The 21,573-nt window shown below is 31.2% G+C and overlaps 2 non-coding genes across 2 annotated transcripts; one reads left to right on the top strand and one right to left on the bottom strand.

Annotated features, from left to right (window-relative positions):
• Window positions 1-5,668: 5,668 nt before the first annotated feature.
• LOC149514700 (small nucleolar RNA R71) lies at window positions 5,669-5,775 on the bottom strand. The gene has a single exon (XR_016328410.1). It is a non-coding gene; the product is annotated as a small nucleolar RNA R71 (small nucleolar RNA).
• Window positions 5,776-12,336: 6,561 nt separating this feature from the next.
• On the top strand, window positions 12,337-12,443 carry LOC149514699 (small nucleolar RNA R71). Its single transcript, XR_016328393.1, has one exon. It is a non-coding gene; the product is annotated as a small nucleolar RNA R71 (small nucleolar RNA).
• Window positions 12,444-21,573: the final 9,130 nt, after the last annotated feature.

Raw genomic sequence — 21,573 nt, 5'->3', positions numbered from 1 at the left:
TGCCTCTGTTTAGAGGAGCAATTTAATTTTCAAAGTCGTGGTGCCTTTGTTTAGAAGAGCAATTTACTTTCCCAAAGTCGTGGTGCCTCCGTTTAGAGGAGCAATTTAATTTTCAAAGTCGTGGTGCCTCTGTCCACTTTTCCAAAGTCATGGTGCCTCTGTTTAGAGGAGCAATTTACTTTCCCAAAGTCATGGTGCCTCTATTTAGAGGAGCAATTTAATTTCCAAAGTCGTGGTGCCTCTGTTTAGAGGAGCAATTTACTTTTCCAAAGTCGTGGTGCCTTTGTTTAGAGGAGCAATTTACTTTTTCGAAGTCATGGTGCCTCTGTTTAGAGGAGCAATTTAATTTCCAAAAGTTGTGGTGCCTTTGTTTAGAGGAGCAATTTACTTTCCCGAAGTCGTGGTGCCTTTGTTTAGAGGAGCAATTTACTTTTCCAAAGTTGTGGTGCCTCTGTTTAGAGGAGCAATTTATTTTCCCAAAGTCGTGATGCCTCTGTTTAGAGGAGCAATTTATTTTTTTTCAAAGTTGTTGAGCCTCTGATTAGAGGAGCCATTCATGTTTCTCAAAGTCATTGAGCCTCTGCCTAGAGGAGCTTTGATCAAAAACAAAAAAAAAAAAACAAAAAAATATAAAAAAAATAAAAAGTGAAAAGATCGAGTTGAGTCTTGATTGGGTGTCTACGTCTTTGTGTAATTTCTGTTTCACAGAAAATGTGCAAAGAGGGGCAGCTGTAGACATCCAATTTGATCTAGGCCCGGATCAATTGGGCCTGGTCCAAATGGGTAAGTCTATATATATATATATATTTTCTTCATTTTATTTTTATTTTTATTTTATTTTTGTATTTTACATTTTTATTTTATTTTTATTTTTATTTTATTTTTATTATTATTATTTTTTATGTATGTATATATTTTCTTTTCTTTTATTATTATTATTATTTTTTATCTTGAGTATTTATGTGTCTATTAATATGTATATATTATTATTATTTTTTCTTTTTTTTCTGTTAATATTTTTGTATTATCTGTTATTTAATTTTAATTTATCTGATTTATTTTCGTTTGATTTTTTCTTTTATTTTTTTGATTTATCTGGCTAGAAATTGGATTGGGATTCAATCAGAAGAGTCCATATTGGATTCGATGATTGAATCCCAATCCAAAGAGGAATTGGGATTGATCAAATTTTTTTTTGATCAATCCCTATAAAAGGGACCCTTTGGAACAGAACAGAACACAGAGAATAGAAAAACAGTGAGCAAAAGCTACTGATTAAGAGAAAAGGGGCAGATAAAAAATTATAGAAGGCTAAGAAAAGGTTTAGAAGTATTCTAGGAATTAGCAGAAATTTTTTGGAGATTTTTGGATTTTTTTTTCTGGGAATTTTTGGAAAATTTCAGATTTCGGTTGAATTTTTCGATGAAAGTTGAATTTTTCGGCAAAAATTCTAGCTAAGTTTGAAGTTTTCGGCCAGCTGCCCAGTTTTCGATGTAGGATCCCAAAAATTGACCAAGTTTTTGATGAACTTTCGATGAAAAACCCAGATTCCGGTGAAAAATTCTAGAATCCGATGATATTCAACCGGAGTTCTTCGGCCTTTTTAGAGAGAAGCAAGAGGAAAAAGGAAGAAAAAAGAGAGAGGGAAGAAGGTTTCTACCGAAAAATAGAGGGAAGAGCCTTATATACCCTCCCAAAACGACGTCGTTTTTACTTTAAGTGACCCAGAGGATCCATGCATTTTACCGAGATCCAACCCAACCCGAGCGTCAACCTGCTTCCTGACCCGTTCGTGTCTTCCCCCTCCGAGCCGATAGTCGAGCCGAGGTCCCAAGCCACTTCTCCGACCGAGCCGTACTCCGAGCCACTCCAGGTTTTTTTTTTTTGAATTTATTTATTTATTTATTTGTTTATTTTTTTTATTTATTAGATTAGGTTTATTTAATATTCTTTTTATCTTTATTTTATTTTTATTTCTGTTTTACTTTACTTTTTTTTATTTTGTTTTATTATTCTATTTTCTTTAAATAAAAATAAAAAAAATATTTTTGGGGAAAAGTTGAAAGTATCAATTTTCCTTGAAAATCAAAGTTTTCAAAGAATATTTTTGGAGAAAATTTGAAAGTATCAATTTTCCTTAAAAATGAATTTTCAAAAAAGGGTTTTTGAGGGAAAGTTGAAAGTATCAATTTTCCTTGAAAATCAAAGTTTCAAAAAAACATTTTTTGGGAAAAGTTGAAAGTATCAATTTTCCTTAAAAATAAATTTTCAAAAAAGGGTTTTTGAGGAAAAGTTGAAAGTATCAATTTTTCTTGAAAATCAAAGTTTCAAAAAAAACATTTTTTGGGAAAAGTTGAAAGTATCAATTTTCCTTAAAAATAAAATTTCAAAAAAATATTTTTGAGGAAAAGTTGAAAGTATCAATTTTTCTTAAAAATAAATTTTCAAAAAAATCAATTTTTGAGGAAAAGTTGAAAGTATCAATTTTTCTTGAAAATAAAAGTTTCCAAAAAATATTTTTGGGGAAAAGTTAAAAGTATCAATTTTCCTCGAAATTAAAGTTTCAAAAGAATATTTTTTTGAGAAAAGTTGAAAGTATCAATTTTCCTGCACAAAAACAAGTATTCTTTCCTTCCTTTTTATTTTGATTTTGATTTTGATTTTACTTTAAATAATCCGACGATGGAGCCTCTGCAAGTGAAACAATAGTTTTTCTTGCATACTTTTGAGGTGAGGGATTTTTTAAATTTTTTGCTAAAAGTATTAGAGTCAATTGAGAATGATTTCCAATAGTTAATTACTTAGTAAAATTTTAAGGCTCATTGGATAACACAAATTTAAGCTGGTACTATCTTTTGATAGGCGTTGTGAGGGTGCTATAACCTTCCTCACACGTAACCGAACTCTCGAACCCTGTTCTGGTTAGTAGACCTGAACCTATTCTTTTAGGGACCCTTAAACTTAGGTGTTCCCTGAAAGGACAGATTCCTTAGGTGACCAATCACACCTAGATAAAAAAGATTGGTGGCAACTCCCTTAAGTCAATGACTAGCGATAGATTCTTGAATCTAGACGTTATGACAGTACTTCAATGTCTACAAAAGAAGTTCTTCTTACCCTTTGCTTCTATGATCTTTTGAGCTTAAATGAACTTCATGTCACGTTATTTTAAGTCTTAATTTTCATGATTTTCATATGAAATTGTCTTCCTATGCCCAATTATGCATTAGTATCTTTATAGTATCTTTATACACACTTGAAAGGTAATGTACGCATATTGAAGTTGGAAGTGAATTTTTAGATGATTAATTTCCAAAATTTTTATAAGAATTATCATGTCAAATTGGTCCATTTTATGGCTTGAAATTGCCACAAAAAATTGAAGAGAAAATTTGTTCATGTAAAGCTAAAAAGGAGGAAGAAAAAACATAGCATGCATATTGGAAGCAATGTTCATGTGATCACTTATATTGGTGCCACTTTTGGGAATTTGATAACACCAAAAAATGTAGTGATTTTGCATATCAAATGGATGCAAATTTTAAATTTTGGTTGATTTTTGGTACTTATAGTGTTATTTTGATGATTTTAGGGTTTCAAACTTATGGACTTCACTTTTATGGAAACTATGCATGCAAGCATGCAAGAAATACATTCGGCCCTATCTTGGAAGCTTATAGCTGAACCTTATTGGCCCAATTCCATCCATCCATGTAGCCAAATATCAAAATAATGGAATTTGAAAAAGTTCAATTATATAAAAACACTCTCAAATCATCCTTGTATTCAGCCAAAAGAAGATTCAAAGAATTTTTATTGCATTTGGACTTGTTTAAGTGGCCAAAATAAGAGTTTGTATCCATAGAAGATTTACACCATTCAGCCATATCCATTTTTCAAGAAGATTCCATACAATTCTAAGGGCACAAAGACTTTCATCTCCCATGTCCATTCAGCTAAGACACAATCCAATAAGACTTTATGCAACTTCAAACCAACAAGGACACTAGGTGCAATTGACTAAGGGCGTTTGTGATGGGCAAGGACTTTTTTGCTTGCTCTTTGAAGAGTCACACATGAAGAAGGATTCTAGTCTTTCGATACATTATCTTGTAATCCGAGGCTTAGCTAAACCTGTTAAGGAGTCTTGAATCAAGATGTAAGCTACAAAGATCAAATGGCTAAGATGAAATCCCAAGATACTCATTTGGCCAAAACTCATCCAAGACCAAGAGTCCCATTTAGTTTAAGTACTTAGAAGATGAGAATCAACTTAATCTCTTAATATTTGAATTTAAATGTAATTCTTATATATCTATCCCTTTATGGTCGAAACCCTCACTATAAATAGGAAGGTCGTTCTCCTTATTTCATCATCCCTCATCTTTAACTTTGCGTTTCTTCTCCCTTTTCTTCTTTATTAGTTCTTGAGTTTTTCTTTAGATTAGTTATTGGCTTAGGTGACAAATTTGCTAATAACAAAAGCTTTGTTTAAATTATTTTCTTTAATTCAAGAAGTATTTTTTAAGATCTTTTTTTTGGTACTTTTGATTTCAAATCTTGTTCTTTTTAATTCTTATTTTTTACTTTCATTTACTTTTCTCCTATTCTATTTTATTTCATGCAACTTTTGCTTTTAAATTCTCTTTTATGCAAGAGTAGTTTTGTCTGTTGCTTTTCTTTACAAGATTTCATTTTTATGCAACTTTGTTTGCTTGTTATTTTATGCAATCCTTTACCATTTGGCCTTCATCATTTGCTTTTATTTTTCAATCTATTTTCTTTAGTTACATTTGGCTACTCTTTTTTATTTCCCAAGTGACAGTTAATGAAATCAAGATCTAAGCCTACACTGCTTTTTAATATTCTTTTTCTTTATTTTGCAACCAAACCTGAAATTTTATTTGTTTAGATATAAGATTTCAGGATTTCACCTTTGGTAATTGAAAGCAACCCAACATTTATAATTTATAGTCCTTTGGGAGATAATACTAAAATACTTCCATTTTATTACTTGATCTATGCACTACAAGTTATATAAAAAGTAGCAATCAAATTTTAGGCATGATCACTGAGGATTATAGTGGTGTTCTCAATATCAATAAGGATTTCTTAAACATTTGTAATCTAAACTCTTATTCTTTTATTTGCTTTTATCTTTCTTTGATCTTTTTTTATTTGTACGCGTAGATAAAAAATTGTTGATTTAGCTCTAGTTGATCAAGAGATTAAAAAGACTTTTAGAAGAAGAAGAAAAGAGCAATTAGCACCACTAACACCAACACTAATGGCCAATACAAACAATAAAAGCTTAAAAAACTTTGAGGGATTATGCAATTCCTTATTCTGATGATTTCCAACCATCTATTAGTGGCTAGATATTCAAGTTAACAACTTTGAGATCAAGCCTTCAATAAAACAAATAGTCCAAACTTTTGTGTAGTTTAGAGGACTACAAGTGATGATCCTAACCTTTATCTTTCTAATTTTCTTGAATTATGTGATACTTTTCACTAAATGGTGTTTCTGATGATGATATTAGACTGAGACCTTTTATTTTTTCTTTCATGAACAAGCAAAAAGTTAGTTAACATCACTACCATTTAGCTCTATCACAACATGAGATGACTTCTTTCAAAAATTTTTGGAAAAATTCTTCCCACTAACTAAATTGAGGAATGAGATCACTATGTTCATGTGTGTAGATAATAAAACACTATATGATGCATGAGAAAGATTTAAAGAATTGCTAATGAAGTGCCCATATCATGGATTACTGCAATGGCTACAAAGCTAAAATTTCTACAATGGTTTCACACCACCTATGAGAACCATTTTAGACTCAATTGTTGAAAGGGCAATTATGACTAAAACTCTTAAGAAAGCTAGTGACATCATTGAAAAGATGGCTACTAACAAGTACCAATGGGGCATGAAGGGAAAGGTAAGTAAGAAATCTATTGGTCTATTTGAGACTAATGCAATCATTTGTATAAACTCTCAGTTAGCTGCCCTAACCAAAAAGATAGAAGCCTTAGGAGTTTAACCTCGAATGAACCATGTGAATGCAATCCAAAGCCCGTTTATTTCTTATGATATCTATGAAGGACCCCATTTCAGTGAAATATGTCAATTTAAGGCAAAACATGTCCAATTTATTGAATAATTTAAGCCAACTACAATTCATATAGTAACACCTACAACCTTAGATGACGAAACTAACCTAATTTTCTTAGAACCAACCAAACCACTAATCCATCAACAACCAAAAAAATAACTTCCATGCCAATCCACCAACTTACAATCCAATCTAAGAAAAGAAATTGAGACTTTAGAATATGTTGACCCAATTGATGCAAGCCAACAATGCCAATATCCAAATCTAAGCTACATCAATCAAAAACCTTGAAAACCATATAGGTAAACTAGCCCAAGCTATAGCCAACTACCCTGTAGGTACCTTACATAATAGTACTGAATTTAACCCTAAAAGAGAAGGTAAGGAAGGTTGTAATGCTATTTATTCATTGGGAGATGTTGGGATGAAGGACTTTGATAAAGAAGATGATTTTATGGATGAACCAATAGTGGTAAACCTCTCCAGCTTTGTGATACAACCTAAGGTAGACTTTTTAGGGAAGGAAGATATATTAAAAAATGAAGAACCCTTTAGATTCGAACAAAAATTCTAAAAGATTTTGACCCATAGCAATGGAAGCCCCTAAAAACATTGAACCTTATGAGGAAGACCATGAAGAAAAAAATACTGAGATGGAATATGAAGAAAATCCTAAAGAATACATTAAAGGGTTTACTGAAAAAAGGTAAATGCTATTACAAGTAGGGACAACACTATTAGAAAGCATTTAGCCTAAACTTAAAAAGGCAACTCCAAAAGAAATAATTTAAGAGGAGATAGTCTAAGAAAAAGTAAATTAAGGAAAAACAGATCAAGAAGAGGAAGTACAAGAGAAAGTGCAAGCAAAGCCAAGAATGATTGTAACAATGTATGGGTAGTGTTTCAACATAGCATCATCTTTCCCATGGCCTATTAAAATGAAGTTGTTTAAAGAATTGAAAGATGACACATTTTTGAAAGATTATATCCTTGAAGTTCAACAACTCTTACCCAAAAAGCAAAAAGATCCAAGGAGTTTTACTATTTTTTACAAAGTTTAAAATTTAAAATTTGATTATGCTCTTTATGATCTTGGTTCTAGCATAAACCTAATGCCTTTAAATGTTTTTATAAAGCTAAGGTATGGAGAGTTGGAGCCAATAATATTCAATATGAAATTTACTAATCAATCTACAAAGCTACCACAAAAGATGTTGGAAAATGTGCTTATGAAAGTTAGTAAGTATGCATTTCCTACAAATTTTACTGTCTTAGATATGGAGGATGATAAACTCTACAATTATTAGAGAGACCTTTCCTATTAACTACCAAAACTTTAATAGATGTATACAACTATATCCTTACCCTTAGATTTAAAAATAAAAAGCTATGATTTGTGATTGGAGGGTATGGTGTTCTTAGAGATGAAAATGATGTTAATGCAGTCATGATAAAGAAAAAAAAACCTAAGGGATTGTAACTTAGTAGAAAAACCTTTTGATCCTCAAATACAAAACTACTTGGCAACCCTTACCTCTAGTAATGTTAAATCTATTTTGTTTATGTTATTCCTTAAAAAAGGAGATGATTGTTACTTTTTATATAGTTTGTAAGTTCACAGATCAAGTAATAAAATAAAAGTATTCCAGTATTGTCTCCTAAGGGATTATAGATTATAAATGTTGGGTTGCTTTCAATTAGCAAAGGTGAAATCCTAAAATCTTATATCTAAACAAACGAAATTTTAGGGTTGATTACAAAATAAAGAAAAGAAATATTAAAAAGCAATGTAGGCTTAGATCTTGACTTACCAACTGTCACTTGGGAAGTAAAAGAGAGTAACCGAATGTAACTAAAGAGAATAGCTTGAAAAATAAGAGCAAATGATGAAGGCCAAATAGTAAAAGATTGCATAAAAGAACAAGTAAACTAGGTTCCATAAAAATGAAATCTTGTAGAGAATTGTAATGGCCGAAACTAATCTTGTATAAAAGAGAATTTAAAAATGAAATGTTGCATGAAATTAAATAGAACAGGAGAAAAGAAAATGAATGTCGACAACAAGAATTAAAAAGAACAAGATTTGAAGTCAAAAGTACTAAAAAAGAGATCTTGAAAAATTCTTATTGAATTAAAGAAAAGAATTTAAACAAATCTTTTGTTATTGGCATATCTGTCACTAAGCCAATAACTAATCTAAAGAAAAACTAAAGAACTAATTAAGAAGAAAGGGAGAAAAGAGGAGAAGTGAGGAATGAAGGATGATGAAATGAGGAGAATAGCCTCCGTATTTATAGTTAAGGGTTCAGCCATAAGGGGATAGATATACAAGAATTACATTTAAATTCAAATACTAAGAGATTAAGTTCATCCTCATTTTCCAAGTACTTAAACTAAATGGGACTTTTGATCTTGGATGAGTTTTGGCAGAATATATTTGGCCATATCCATGGTTGCATATGGATCAAGGTGGGACAACAATGAGCTTTCAAAATTAGGCCAATATTTTTCCTTTCCATGCATAACTTGTATGAAAATGAAGTTCTTGAGCTTGGAAACCTAAAACCATAACATGAAAAGCACCAAAAATATCAAAAATTTAAATTTTAGCACCATTTTTTACATGTGAAAACACTATAGATTTGCTACCATCATACCCCCACACTTAAATCTTTGCTTGTCCTCAAACAAAACTTCAAATCAACAAAACAAAAGAACATTATAAATATTCACAAATTCAAAAATAGTACAAAATTCCTATTATGTATTATGCATAATAATGGTTAAGAATAAATACAGGTCACAAGAATTTCCTTCAAAAGCAAGCTTTCATTCTCTTATGCTATTCATACATACATATATACTCAATCTTTAATTCATGCATACAACTCAAGTAAATAGAATGTAAAACACTTCATCACATTTCAATTCAAAGATAGAATAGACTTTAAATGTTCACTTTCCCCATCCCTTTCCACTAATGTTAAACCTATATATTTAACTCAAGATTAAAAGGTATTTTAGGCTTGTAATGCAAGGCTTGGGTCAAGGTAAGAAAAAGGAAATTTTTAGGCTCAAAAACCCTAAGCTTACTTTTTTTCAACTTCTTCAACTTTGAACCAGTGGGAGCTCTTTTTGAAACTTTGACTTGTAAGGCATCACTTTCTTTTTAAAAATAATATGCAGCCATTTTTGGCTTTCTTAAGCTTTGGCTTTCTTGATTGTCATTTTCTTTCTGTCATCTCATTCCTTATGCCTCTTTTTATCCTAAAATCATAAACATGTCTATACATAAGTAAACACAATAGGTTAGGTAAAAACAAAAGAAGGGATAATAATAATAAAAAAAGGGTTTATTGGCTTATTATGTGGCTAAAATAAACAAAGAAAAGAATTAATATAAAAGGCTCAAAATAAGGGTACCAAGATGTATTATCAGAAAGTGACTTGAAAAAGGCTTAAATGGCCTAAAGAACTACCTCGATCATCTCTTGAGTTAAATACAATCTAGGATTTTACCTAAAAGGTTGAGTAGGTGAATTTTAAAGCACTTATTCAAATCTTCACATCTCATGCAAATCTATATCTTACAAATTTTTACAAAAATCATAACATTTTATACAAAGAGAATAGAAATATATGCATAAAAATCATATCCAAAGAAAATACATGCTTAAGAATTCTTTTCAAGTTTCGCTATATTCATACTTAAACTCCAAATCATACTTTGGTCACTTTTGAAGAATATATGCAACTTTCAACTAGGAAAGCATCATAATGATATTTTTAAAAGCAAAGATAAGTTAAGATTTCAAAAAAAAAATTTTGTTTCCCCTGCCTTCTACACTTGAATGGAACATTATATCAAAAGCACAAAGGAAAAAGAAACACTACTCAAATTTCTTTTAAAGGCCAAATCTCAATTGCAAAAGGCATCCTTCTTGCTTCTCTTCATTCCTTCAAAAACAACTTGAATAAAAATATTAAAAACAAACCTATCCTAGTAAAAGAAAAATTAAGAAAAAAAATCATAACCATTAAAGTAAAACTCGGGTTGCCTCCCAAGCAACACCAGTTTTGGTCAAGCTTGACCATCCCTAAATCTATAAAAATAATCTTACCATTTTGGAAAGAGCTTACCTTGTTGCCTTTTTCTTTTGGAATGACATAAAATAAACTTGGTGTTAGGATGTGGATTAGCTCTCATAGCAAGGATCACATACATTGAACTTGAATTCCTTATAGGGTTAACATGGCTAGAGTTAAGGGTTGCTAAATGATTTAGCGGGTTAGGAGGTTTATCTATGAAGGATTTTTTTTACCTTGACTGCACTAACATCTTCTTCATCTCTAAGCATGCCATACCCTCCAAATACAAATTACAATTTCTTATTTTTAAATATAAGGGTAAAGCTAGCATTATACGTATCTATTAAGGCCTTAGCAACAAATGGGAAAGGTTTTCCTAATAGTAATGAAGCCTCATCATTCTTCATGTTTAAGACAGTAAAATCAATAAAAAAACATATTTACTCACTTTGACAAGTACATTCTTTAATATCCCTCATGGTAACTTAGTAGATTGATCAGTCAATTTAATGTCAACTTGGATAGTATTCAATTCTCCACATCCTAGTTGCATTAAAATATTCATAGGCATTAATTTTTTACTAGAACCATGATCATAAAAAGCATCATGAAATTTTAAATGTCCAATTTTGCAAGGTATAGTAAAACTCCATGGATCTTTTTATTTTTTGGGTAAGAATTGTTGAAGTTGAGGGCTATGATCTACTAATAATGTGGCTTCCTTCAATTCTTTGAGTAGCTTATTTGGAATAGGCCTTGAGGAAGGTGGTGCTATGTTAAAACATTACATAGACATTATTCCAATCATCTTTGGTCTTGGTTGAACTTCCTCTTGAACTTTTTGCTCTTCTTCTTAAGGATCTTTTTTTTTAATAGCTTTTGTAGATCATTTTGGACTACCTAACCTTAGACTATCTCTTCAGGTTCAGGCTGAATGCTTTCTAGTAGTGATCTCCCTACTTGTAGTAGCATTTACCTTTCCTTAGTAGACCTTTCAATATACTCTTTTAGATCTTCTTCATAATTCATTTTAGCATTCTTTTCCTTAGGGTCTTCTTCATAGGTCTAACATCTTTAGGGATCTCTAATGCCATAGGGTCAAAACCCTCTAAACTTTCTCTTTCAAATCTTAAGAGTTCTTTATCTTCTAATATATCTTTCTTTCTTATGAAATTTACTTTAGGTTATCTTACAAAACTATAGAGGTTTACTACTATAGGTTCATCATCCTTCACATTAAAATTTTCCATCCTAACATCTCTCAAAGAATATATTGTATTACATGCCTCTTTGTCTTATCTTTTTGGATTGGTTTTGGTATTGCTAGGCAAGGTACCTATAGAGCAGTTTGCTATAGCTTGAGCCAATTGAACTATTTGGGTTTTTAAGTTTTTTTATGGATGTTGCTTGACTTTGGATATTGGCATTGTTTGCTTACATCAGTTAGGTTAACATGTTTTTAAAGGTGGTTTCTTTTCTTAGGGTAGGGTATAAGTTGGTATATTGGGGTAGTAATTCTTGTTTTATTTTTGTTGGATTGGTGGTTTGGCTGGTTCCAAGAAAAGTCTGGATGGTTTCGCCATTCAGGATTATAGGTATTGCTATATAGGTTAATGTTTGGCTTGGCTTGTTGGATGTATTAGACTAGTTTTACTCTAAATTAGCATTTTTCAGAGGAATATGATCTTTCACAAATGTCACAATAGACAAAAAGGCTTTGTATAGCATTCACATGGTTGGCTTGGGGTTGGTTTCCTTAGGCTGTAATCTTTTTGGTAAGGATACGTAGTTGGAAATTGATAGAAGTAATAGTATTAACCTCAAATAAACCAACAAACTTTGTACTAACCTTTCTTTCCATGCCCCATTAGTAATTATTAATAGCCATCTCTTTAATAAGCTCATTTGCTTCCTTAGGAGTCTTGCTTAATTGTGCCTTCAAAAGCAAACTTTTTACTAACCTTTCTTTCCATGCCTCACTAGTAATTATTAATAGCCATCTCTTTTATAAGCTCATTTGCTTCCTTAGTAGTCTTGCTCATAATTGTGCCTCCAAAAGCTAAATCTAAGGTGGTTCTCATGGGTGGTGTAAGACCATTATAAAAATCTAAATTTAGAGCCATTGAGGTGGACCATGATGTGAGCATATTCTTAATAGCTCTTTGAGTCTCTCCCATCCATCATACAATGTTTCACCATCAGCTTGTATAAATGTGGTGATCTCATTTCTTAACTTTACTATTTTTGCTGGTGGGAAAATCTTTGCTAAAAACTTCTAGACCAAATCATCCTAAGTTGTAATTAAGTCAGGTGGTAAAAAGGACAACCAACCTTTTGCCTTGTCCTTAAGAGAAAAAAATAATCTTAGTCTAATAGCTTCATCAAAAACACCATTATAGCAAAAATATCACATAATTTAAGAAAGTTAGATAGGTGGAGATTCGGATCATCGCTTGGTAACCCTCCAAATTGTTCAGAAGTTTGGATCATTTGTGAGATTGAAAGTTTTATCTCAAAATTGTTGGCTTGAATAGTTGGCCTTCCAATGGATGGTTGGAAACCATCTGCATTGGGAACTACATAGTCTCTTAATGTTCTTTACCTTCATTGCTTGCATTAGCCATAGGCGTTGGTGTATGTGGTGTTGATTACTCTTTTTTTCTTTTTCTAAAGGTTCTTTCAATTTATTGATTAACAGGATCTAAGTCAACACTTTTAGGTCTATGCATGCGAACAAGAAAAGATCAACAAAAGTAAAACAAAAGTAAATAAATAAATAAAAGAAAAAGGTTTTGATTATAAGAAATTAAGAATTCTTTATTGATATTGCATACACCACTATAATTGCCAGCAACAAGCCAAAAACTTGGTTTTTGTTTTCTTATAGCCTGCAAATGCACATATTAAATAATAAAAGGAAGCATTCCAATGTTGTCTCCTTAGGGAATATAGAATGTAATGTTGGGTTGTTTATAATTACCAAAGGCTAAACCCTAAGATCTTATATCTAAATAAATGAGAATTATGGGTTTGGTTGCAAGGAAAAGTAAAGATTAAAGGCGATGTATAGGTAGGGATCTTAACTTCATCAACTATCACTTAAGAAGTAAAAAAATATTACCAAAAACTAAATCTAAGAAAACAAGATTTAAAGGACTAAAAAGTAAAGAAAGCTTTGAGAGCGCCAATTACATAAAGTAAACTTGGAATAAGATTGCATGAAAATAACTTGTAAAATAATAAAGAAAATGTTGGCTAAATCTTGCAAGAAATAAAAGAAAACTTGGATTGATCTTGAAAATTAAAATAATGCTTTGTTGAATATAAAGAAAAGAAAACAAGATTTGCAACTTAGAAACAAGAAAAGGAAGATCTTGAAAATAATACTTCTTGAATTAGAAGAATTTAAAGAAACAAAAGCTTTTATTGTTATTGGCAAATCTATCACCTAAGCCAATAACTCAACTAAAAAACTAAAGAACTAAAAGAAACGAAAGAGAAGAGATAAATGGAATGGGATGATGAATAGGTGAAAAACCCTTGCCTATTTATAAACATATGTTTCGCTATGATAGGGATAGGCTTTACAAGAGTTTGAATTTACTTCAAACGTTAAAAGATCAAGCTAATCCTCATCTTCAAGGAGTTGACTAAATGTGTACTCTTCATTCTTGGAAGGTTTGGCCAAATAGGGGTTTGATGGTGCAATCTTGGCCCTTGCTTGAATCTTGATTAAATCTTGATCAATCTCCTACCTTGGATTCGGCTAAGGCTTGGTAATTCAAGAATAGGTTGGTTTTATCCAAGTCTTGAAATTCAAATGGATAAATCTTACTCCAAGTCAAAATCTTCAAGGCTAAGCAACAAGCTTAATAGTGAGCTTTAAATTCCTTTTGGCTGAATGTACTTAGCCTTCATTATGGAAAAGTTACGTAAAGGCTTTCTTGGATGGTTTCGGTTGAATAAGTTAGTGCTTGTGGAGTCTATGATCTTGCAAATTAAGCTTTTCCCATGCAAGGTCGAATGAATAGAGTCCTTGTGCAACATAATTTCTTCATGGTTAAGTAAAGGAGTCATGCTTGGATCACTCTTGGCCAAACGTAGAGTCCAAATGAGATTAGAATTGCATGCAATCTTTCCTGGATATGCCAAATTCATCATGGGAAAGTTCTTGTGCAAATGAAACTCTATGGTTACATAAATGTCAATCAAGGTGAGATAGAAATGAGCTTCTAAAATTGGGCCAATATTTCTCTTTTGCATGCTTGCATGAAAATGAAGTTTTTAAGCTTGAAAACCTAAAACCATAACATGAAAAGCACCAAAAATTATCCAAAATTTAAATTTTTGCACCATTTTTTACATTTAAAAACACTATATATTTAAGTGTTATCATATATCCTCATTTCCCACAAAGCTTACCTAAAGTCGTTTCACAAAGCTGGGGAGATTTACCACTATTGGTTCATCCATAAAATCATCTTCCTCATCAAAGTTCTCTATCCCAACATCTTCTAATGAATAAATATAATTACAACCTTCTTTACCTTGTTTTTTAGGGTTGGATTTAGTATTGCTGGGCAACGTACTTACAAGGTGGTTCACTATAACTTGGGCTAGTTAACCTATCTAGTTTTTTAGGTTTTTGATTGTTGCAACTTGGCTTTGGATATTGGCATTATTGGCTTGCATCAATTGGGTCAACATATCTTTAAAACTCGATTTCTTTTCTTAGGGTGCATTGTTAGTTAATGGATTTGGGCAAAAGTTATTATTTTTATTATTGGTGGATTGATGGTTTGGTTGGTTCCAAGAAAAATTGGGGTGGTTTCACCATCTAGGTTTCTATGTGTTTTTATATGGATTATAGTTAGGCTTAGATTGTTGGATAACTTGGATAGGTTCTATCTTAAAATGACATCTTTCACTAGAATGGGGTCTTTCATAGATATCATAAGAAACAAAGGGACTTTGGATTGCATTCACATGGTTGATTTGGGGTTAGGCTCCTGAACCTTCTATCTTTTTGGTTAGGATAGCTAACTGTGAGTTTATGAAGGTGATTGTATCAATCTCAAATAGACCAACAAATTTCTTACCTACATTTCTCTCCATACCCCATTGGTAGTTGTTACCCACCATCTTTTCAATTAGCTCATTGGTTTTCTTTAGAGTCTAACTCATAATTACTCCTCAAGCAACTAAGTTTAAAGTAGTTTTTATAGGTAGTGTGAGACCATTAAAGAAAATTTGGATTTGTAGCCATTCAGGTAATCCATTATATAAACATTTCCTTAGCAATTTTTTGAATCATTCCCATGCATCATATAGTGTTTCATTATCTACTTGCATGAACGTGGTGATCTCATTCCTCAACTTGATTGTTTTGGCTAGTGGGAAGAATTTTGCCTAAAATTTATGCACCAAGTCATCCCATGTTGTGATAGAGTTAGGTGGTAGTGATGTTAACCAACTTTTTACCTTATCCTTAAGAGAAAAAAGAAAAAGCCTTAGTCTAATAGCATCGTTAAAAACACCATTATAGTGAAAAGTATCACATAATTAAAGAAAATTAGAAAGATGTAGCTTAGGATAATAGCTTGGGATAATCACTTGGTAGTCTTCCAAACTACACGAAAGTTTATACCATTTGTATTATTGAAAGCTTGATCTCAAAGTTGTTGGCTTGAATGGCTAGCCATCTAATTAATGGTTGGAAACCATCAAAATTGGGAACTGCATAATCCCTCAAAGTTCTTTGAGCTTTATTGTTTGCATTGGCCATTGGTGTTGGTGCAAGTGGTGCTGATTGCTCTTTTCTTCTTCTTCTAAAAGTCTTTTCAATCTTTTGATCAACTAGAGCTAAATCAATACTTTTGGATCTACAAATGCAAATAAGAAAAGATCAAAGAAAGATAAAAGCAAATAAAAGAAAAAGAGTTTAGATTATAGAAGTCTAAAAAATCCTTATTGATATTGATAACACCATTATAATCACCGGTAACAATGCCAAAAACTTGATTGCCGTTTTTTGTATATCCTGCAAGTGCATAGATCAAGTAATAAAATGAAAATATTTTAGTATTGTCTCCTAAGGGATTATAGATTATAAATGTTGGGTCGCTCTCAATTACCAAAGGTGAAATCCTAAAATCTTATATCTAAAGAAATAAAATTTCAGGGTTGGTTGCAAAATAAAGAAAAAAAATTAAAAGGCAATGTAAGCTTAGATCTTAATTTAACCAACTATCGCATAGGAAGTAAAAGAGAGTAGCCAAATGTAACTAAAAAAAATAGCTTGAAAAATAAAAGCAAATGATGAAGGCCAAAAGGCAAAGGACTCATAAAAGAATAAACAAACTAAGTTGCATAAAAATGAAATCTTGTAGAGAAAAGAAATAGCCAAAACTAGTCTTTCATAAAAAAGAATTAAAAGCGCAAAGGTTACATGAAATTAAATAAAATTAGAGAAAAGTAAATGAATGTCTAAAACAAGAATTAAAAAGAACAAGATTTGAAATCGAAAGTACTAAGAAAGAGATCTTGAAAAATACATTTTGAATTAAAGACAAATGTTTAAACAAAGCTTTTGTTATTGGCAAATTTGTCACATAAGCCAATAACTAATCTAAAGAAAAACTAAAGAACTAATAAAGAAAAAAGGGAGAAAAGAAGAGAAGTGAAAGATGAGGGATGATGAAATGAGGTGAATGGCCTTTCTATTTATAGTAACGGGTTTTTCCTTAAGAGGATAGATATACATGAATTACATTTAAATTAAAATACTAAGAAATCAAGTTGATCCTTATCTTTCAAGTACTTAAACTAAATGGAACTTTTGGTCTTAGATGAGTTTTGGCCAAATGGGGGTCTTAGGATTTCATCTTGGCCATTTGATCTTTGTAGCTTCCATCTTGATGCAAGACTCCTTGGTAGGTTCAGCTAAGCCTCGGATTACAAGATAATGTATTTGAATTTCATCCTATCTCTTATAATTCAAAAGACTAGAATCCTTTTTCATGTGTGATTTTTTAAAGAGCAATCAAAAAAGTCATCATCCATCACAAACACACTTAGTTGAATGCACTAGTGTCCTTGTTAGTTTAAAGTTTCATGAAGGCCTCTTGGATTGTGTCTTAACTAAATGGATATGAGAGATATGAGTCTTTGTGCCTTTAGAATTGCATGGAATCTTTTTGAAAAATGGATATTGCCAAATGGTGTAAGAATTCTCCATGGATACAAACTTTTCTCTTGGCCACTGGATCAAGCCCTAATGCAATTAAAATTATTTAAATCTTCCTTTAGCCAAATACAAAGATGATTTAAAAGTGCCCTTGTGCAATTAAACCTTTTCAAATTCCCTTGTTTTGTTGCTTGGTTGCATGAATGGATGGAATTGGGCTAATAGGGTTCGGCTATAAGATTCCAAGATAGGGAAGGATGTACTTCTTGCATGCTTGCATGCATAGTTTGAATTAAAATTAAGTCCACAAGCCTAAAACCCTAAACTCATGAGAGTAACTTTATAACTACCAAAAATTAACCAAATATTAACTTTTCACACCTATTTTGATATACAAAATCACTATATTTTTAGGTTTTATCAGGAGACAACAAGGCAAACTCCCTCATAAAGGGATATGATAAGCCATAGATTTAGGGATGGTCAACTTTGACCAAAACTAGTGTTGTTTCAGAAGCAACCCAAATTTTATTTTTATGGTTTATGTTTTCTTTACTTTGATTAGGATAGGTATGTTTATGCTTTTATGTTTTAAGTTTGAATTTGTAGGGATGAAGAGAAGGCAAGAAAGATGCCTCATACAAATGAGGATTCAGCCCTAAAGTAAATTTAAGGAATATTTCTTTTTCCCTTGCTTTCTATTTTAGTACGTTGTTTAATTTAAATGTTTAGGGGAAACAAGAATGCTTTATGAACTTAAATGCTTTTTGAAAAGCATGATCCCATTTTTGCTTTCAAACCAAATTGGCATGCTAGATATCATTAATATGCACACTTAGTTGATAAATTTTCAAAATTGACTAAAATTTGTTTGAAGATTGATTATGAATACGATGGAACTTAAAAGGAATTCTTAAGCATGTTTCTCTTTGGATATAATTTTTGCACATATGCTTTTATTCTCTTTTCAGGAAATGCTTTGATTCTTATGAAATTTTGTGAGATATGGATTTGCATGGAAATTTGAGGATATGAATAAGTACTCTATAATTCACCTACTCAACCTTTTAGGTGAAATCCTATAGTATATTTGACTCAAGAAATGATCTAGGTAGTTCTTTAGACATTTGAGCCTTTTTCGAGCCTATTCTATTTGATACATCTCTTGTACCTTGATTTTGAGCCTATTATATTATTCCCTTTTCTTTGTTTATTTAGCCACATATTAAGCCCAATAAGCCTTTTCTTTTATTATTTTATCCCTTCTTTGTTTTTACCTAACCCAATCATGCTTAATTATGCATTATGGACATGATTTTGTATTTAGGAGGAAGCGAGGTGCAAGGAATTAAAGAAAAGAAAATGGCGAATAAAAGGCAAAGCCTAATAAAAGCCAAAAATGGCTTAGTTCAAAAAAAAAAGAAAAAGAAAAAATGCCATGAAAAATAAAAGAGATGCCTCAAGTCTTTATAGTTTTAAAAGCTCAACTTTTCAAAGTCAAGAGATTTCAAAGAAAGTATGGTAAGCACTGTGAGCCTTAAATTTCCTTTTTCCTTCCTTAACCTAAGCCTTACATTACAAGCCTAAAAGACATTTTGATTTTGAATTAAGTATGCAAGTCTAACATTAGTGGAGAGGGAAGGGGAAAGTGAACATATGAAGTTTATTCTATCTTTAAGTTAAAATATGATGAAATGTTTTTCATTCTATTTATTTGAGTTATATGGATGAATTAAAGATTGAATAGATGTATATGTGTAAAGAATATAAGATATTGGGAGCTTATGTTTGAAGAAATTTCTTGTAACCCTATGTTTATATTCATCTTTGTATTATGCAATAGCGCATGACAAAAATTTTATGCAATTTTTGATCAGTGACAATGTATAATGATCTATAGTTATGTTGATTTGAGGATTTTACTTGAAAATAAACAAAGATTTAAGTGTAAGGGTATATGATAACACCTAAAAATAGTGATTTTGTATATCAAAATGGGTGCAAAATTTTAAATTTTGGTTGATTTTTGGTACTTAGAATGTTATTTTCATGATTTTAAGATTTCAAGCTTGTGGACTTCACTTTCATGCAAACTATGCATGAAAACATGCAAGAAGAACATTTAGCCCCATCTTGGAAGCTTATATCAAACCCTATTGGACCAATTCCATCCATCAATGCACCCAAGTGGCAAAACAAGAGAATTTGAAGAAATTCAAATACACAAGGACACTCTCAAATCATCCTTGTATTCGACCAAAGAAAGATTCAAAGGAATTTTATTACATTAGGACTTGTTCATGTGGCCAAGATAAGAGTTTGTATCTTTAGGGGATTCTTACGCTGTTTGGCCATATCCATTTTTTAAGAAGATTCCATGCAATTCTAAAGGCACAAAGACTCTCATCTCCTATATCCATTCGTCTAAAACACAATTCAAGAATACTTCATGCAACTTCAAACCAAAAAAGACATGAGGTACATTTAGCTATGGGGTTTGCAATAGACAAGACTCTTTTGCTTACTTTTTGAAGAGTCACACATGAAAAAGGATTCTAGTCTTTTGAATTATAAGAGATAGGATGAAATTCAAATATATTTTCTTGTAATCCAAGGCTTAGCTGAACATACTAATGAGCTTTGAATTAAGATGGAATCGATAAAGATCAAACGGCTAAGATGAAATCCCAAGACCTCCATTCAGCTAAAACTCATCTAAGACTAAGAGTGCCATTTAGTTTAAGTACTTGGAAAATAAGGATCAACTTAATCTCTTAGTATTTGAATTTAAATGTAAGTCATGTCTATCTATCCCTCTATGGCCGAACACCCTACTATAAATAAGAAGGCCATTCACCTTATTTCATCATCCTTTATCCCTCACTTCTCCTTTCTTCTTTATTAGTTCTTTAGTTTTTTTTTTTAGATTAGTTATAAGCTTAAGTGGCAGATTTGCCAATAACTACAGCTTTGTTTAAATTCTTTTCTTTAATTTAAGAAGTATTTTTCAAGATCTCATTTTTAGTACTTTTAATTAAAAATCTTGTTCTTTTTTATTCTTCTTTTTGGCCTTCATTTACTTTTCTCCTATTTTATTTAATTTCATGCAAGCTTTGCTCTTTAAATTATCTTTTATGCAAGATTAGTTTCGGCCATTACTTTTCTCTACAAGATTTCATTTGGCCTTCATCATTTACTCTTATTTTTTAAGTTATTTTCTTTAGTTACATTTGGCTACTCTTTTTTACTTCGCAAGTGACAATTAGTGAAGTCAAGATATAAGCTTAAATTGCTTTTTCAATATTTCTTTCTTTATTTGCCATCAACCCTAAAATTCCAATTATTTAGATATAGGATTTTTAGATTTCAACTTTGTAATTGAGAGCAACCCAACATTTACAATCTGTAATCACTTGAGAGATGATACTAGAATAATTCCACTTTATTACTTAATCTATGCATTTGCAGGCTATACAAAAAGCAGCAATTAGAATTAAAAGAAAGCCGTTATGAGCTATTGAGTTAGCTAAATAAAAGTCTCCCATTGGCCATAATTTTGACTTCTTAAAGTGCCATGGAGCACGAGAAGCAAACTTGAAAGTAATGAGAGCTTAAGAATCAAAACAAGCATGCAAATAATATAAAGGAAGGAAGGATAAAATGCTATAGAAGAATGATCATGTTTAGATTTTTTTGTAGATATTTTAGGGTTGAGGCACTTTTTTTTCACCATTTGAGAACTTTAGGCTAGGATTTAGTTTTTTCTTTAAGTTTTGCATATACTTTCTCTGCACATTTATATTTTCCCTTTAGCCAAACAGCTTTGATTTATAGTTTCTTTGATTGATTTCCTTTGCAAATTTAACTTTCCTATGCTAATTTTCAATGCACTTTTAGATTTTTGCAATGAAATTTATATATTTTCACATTTTCATCTTCAAATTTTTTTGATTTCACATGAACATCAATTCTATTTTGAAATTCGTGGTTCTAACCTATTATCACTATTTTGATCAAAGTTTGATGAATTTTAGCTTGTTTTAAGTCAAAACCTTTTTTCATAGATTCCTAACTCATAGAGCTATAATCCTGTAAAAAAATATTTTGCAAATTCCAACCATATAAGTACAATTATATCTTTAAAATCATGGCTGAATCCAATTGGTAGAAAAGTGCTTTG

This window comes from Durio zibethinus, chromosome 15, assembly GCF_047325235.1.
Source record: "Durio zibethinus cultivar Kanyao isolate XHJ-2024 chromosome 15, ASM4732523v1, whole genome shotgun sequence".
In the NCBI taxonomy this organism is placed as follows: Eukaryota; Viridiplantae; Streptophyta; class Magnoliopsida; order Malvales; family Malvaceae; genus Durio; species Durio zibethinus.
The sequence above is the reverse complement of the archived record's forward strand: the minus strand, read 5'-3'. Positions and strand labels throughout refer to the sequence as shown.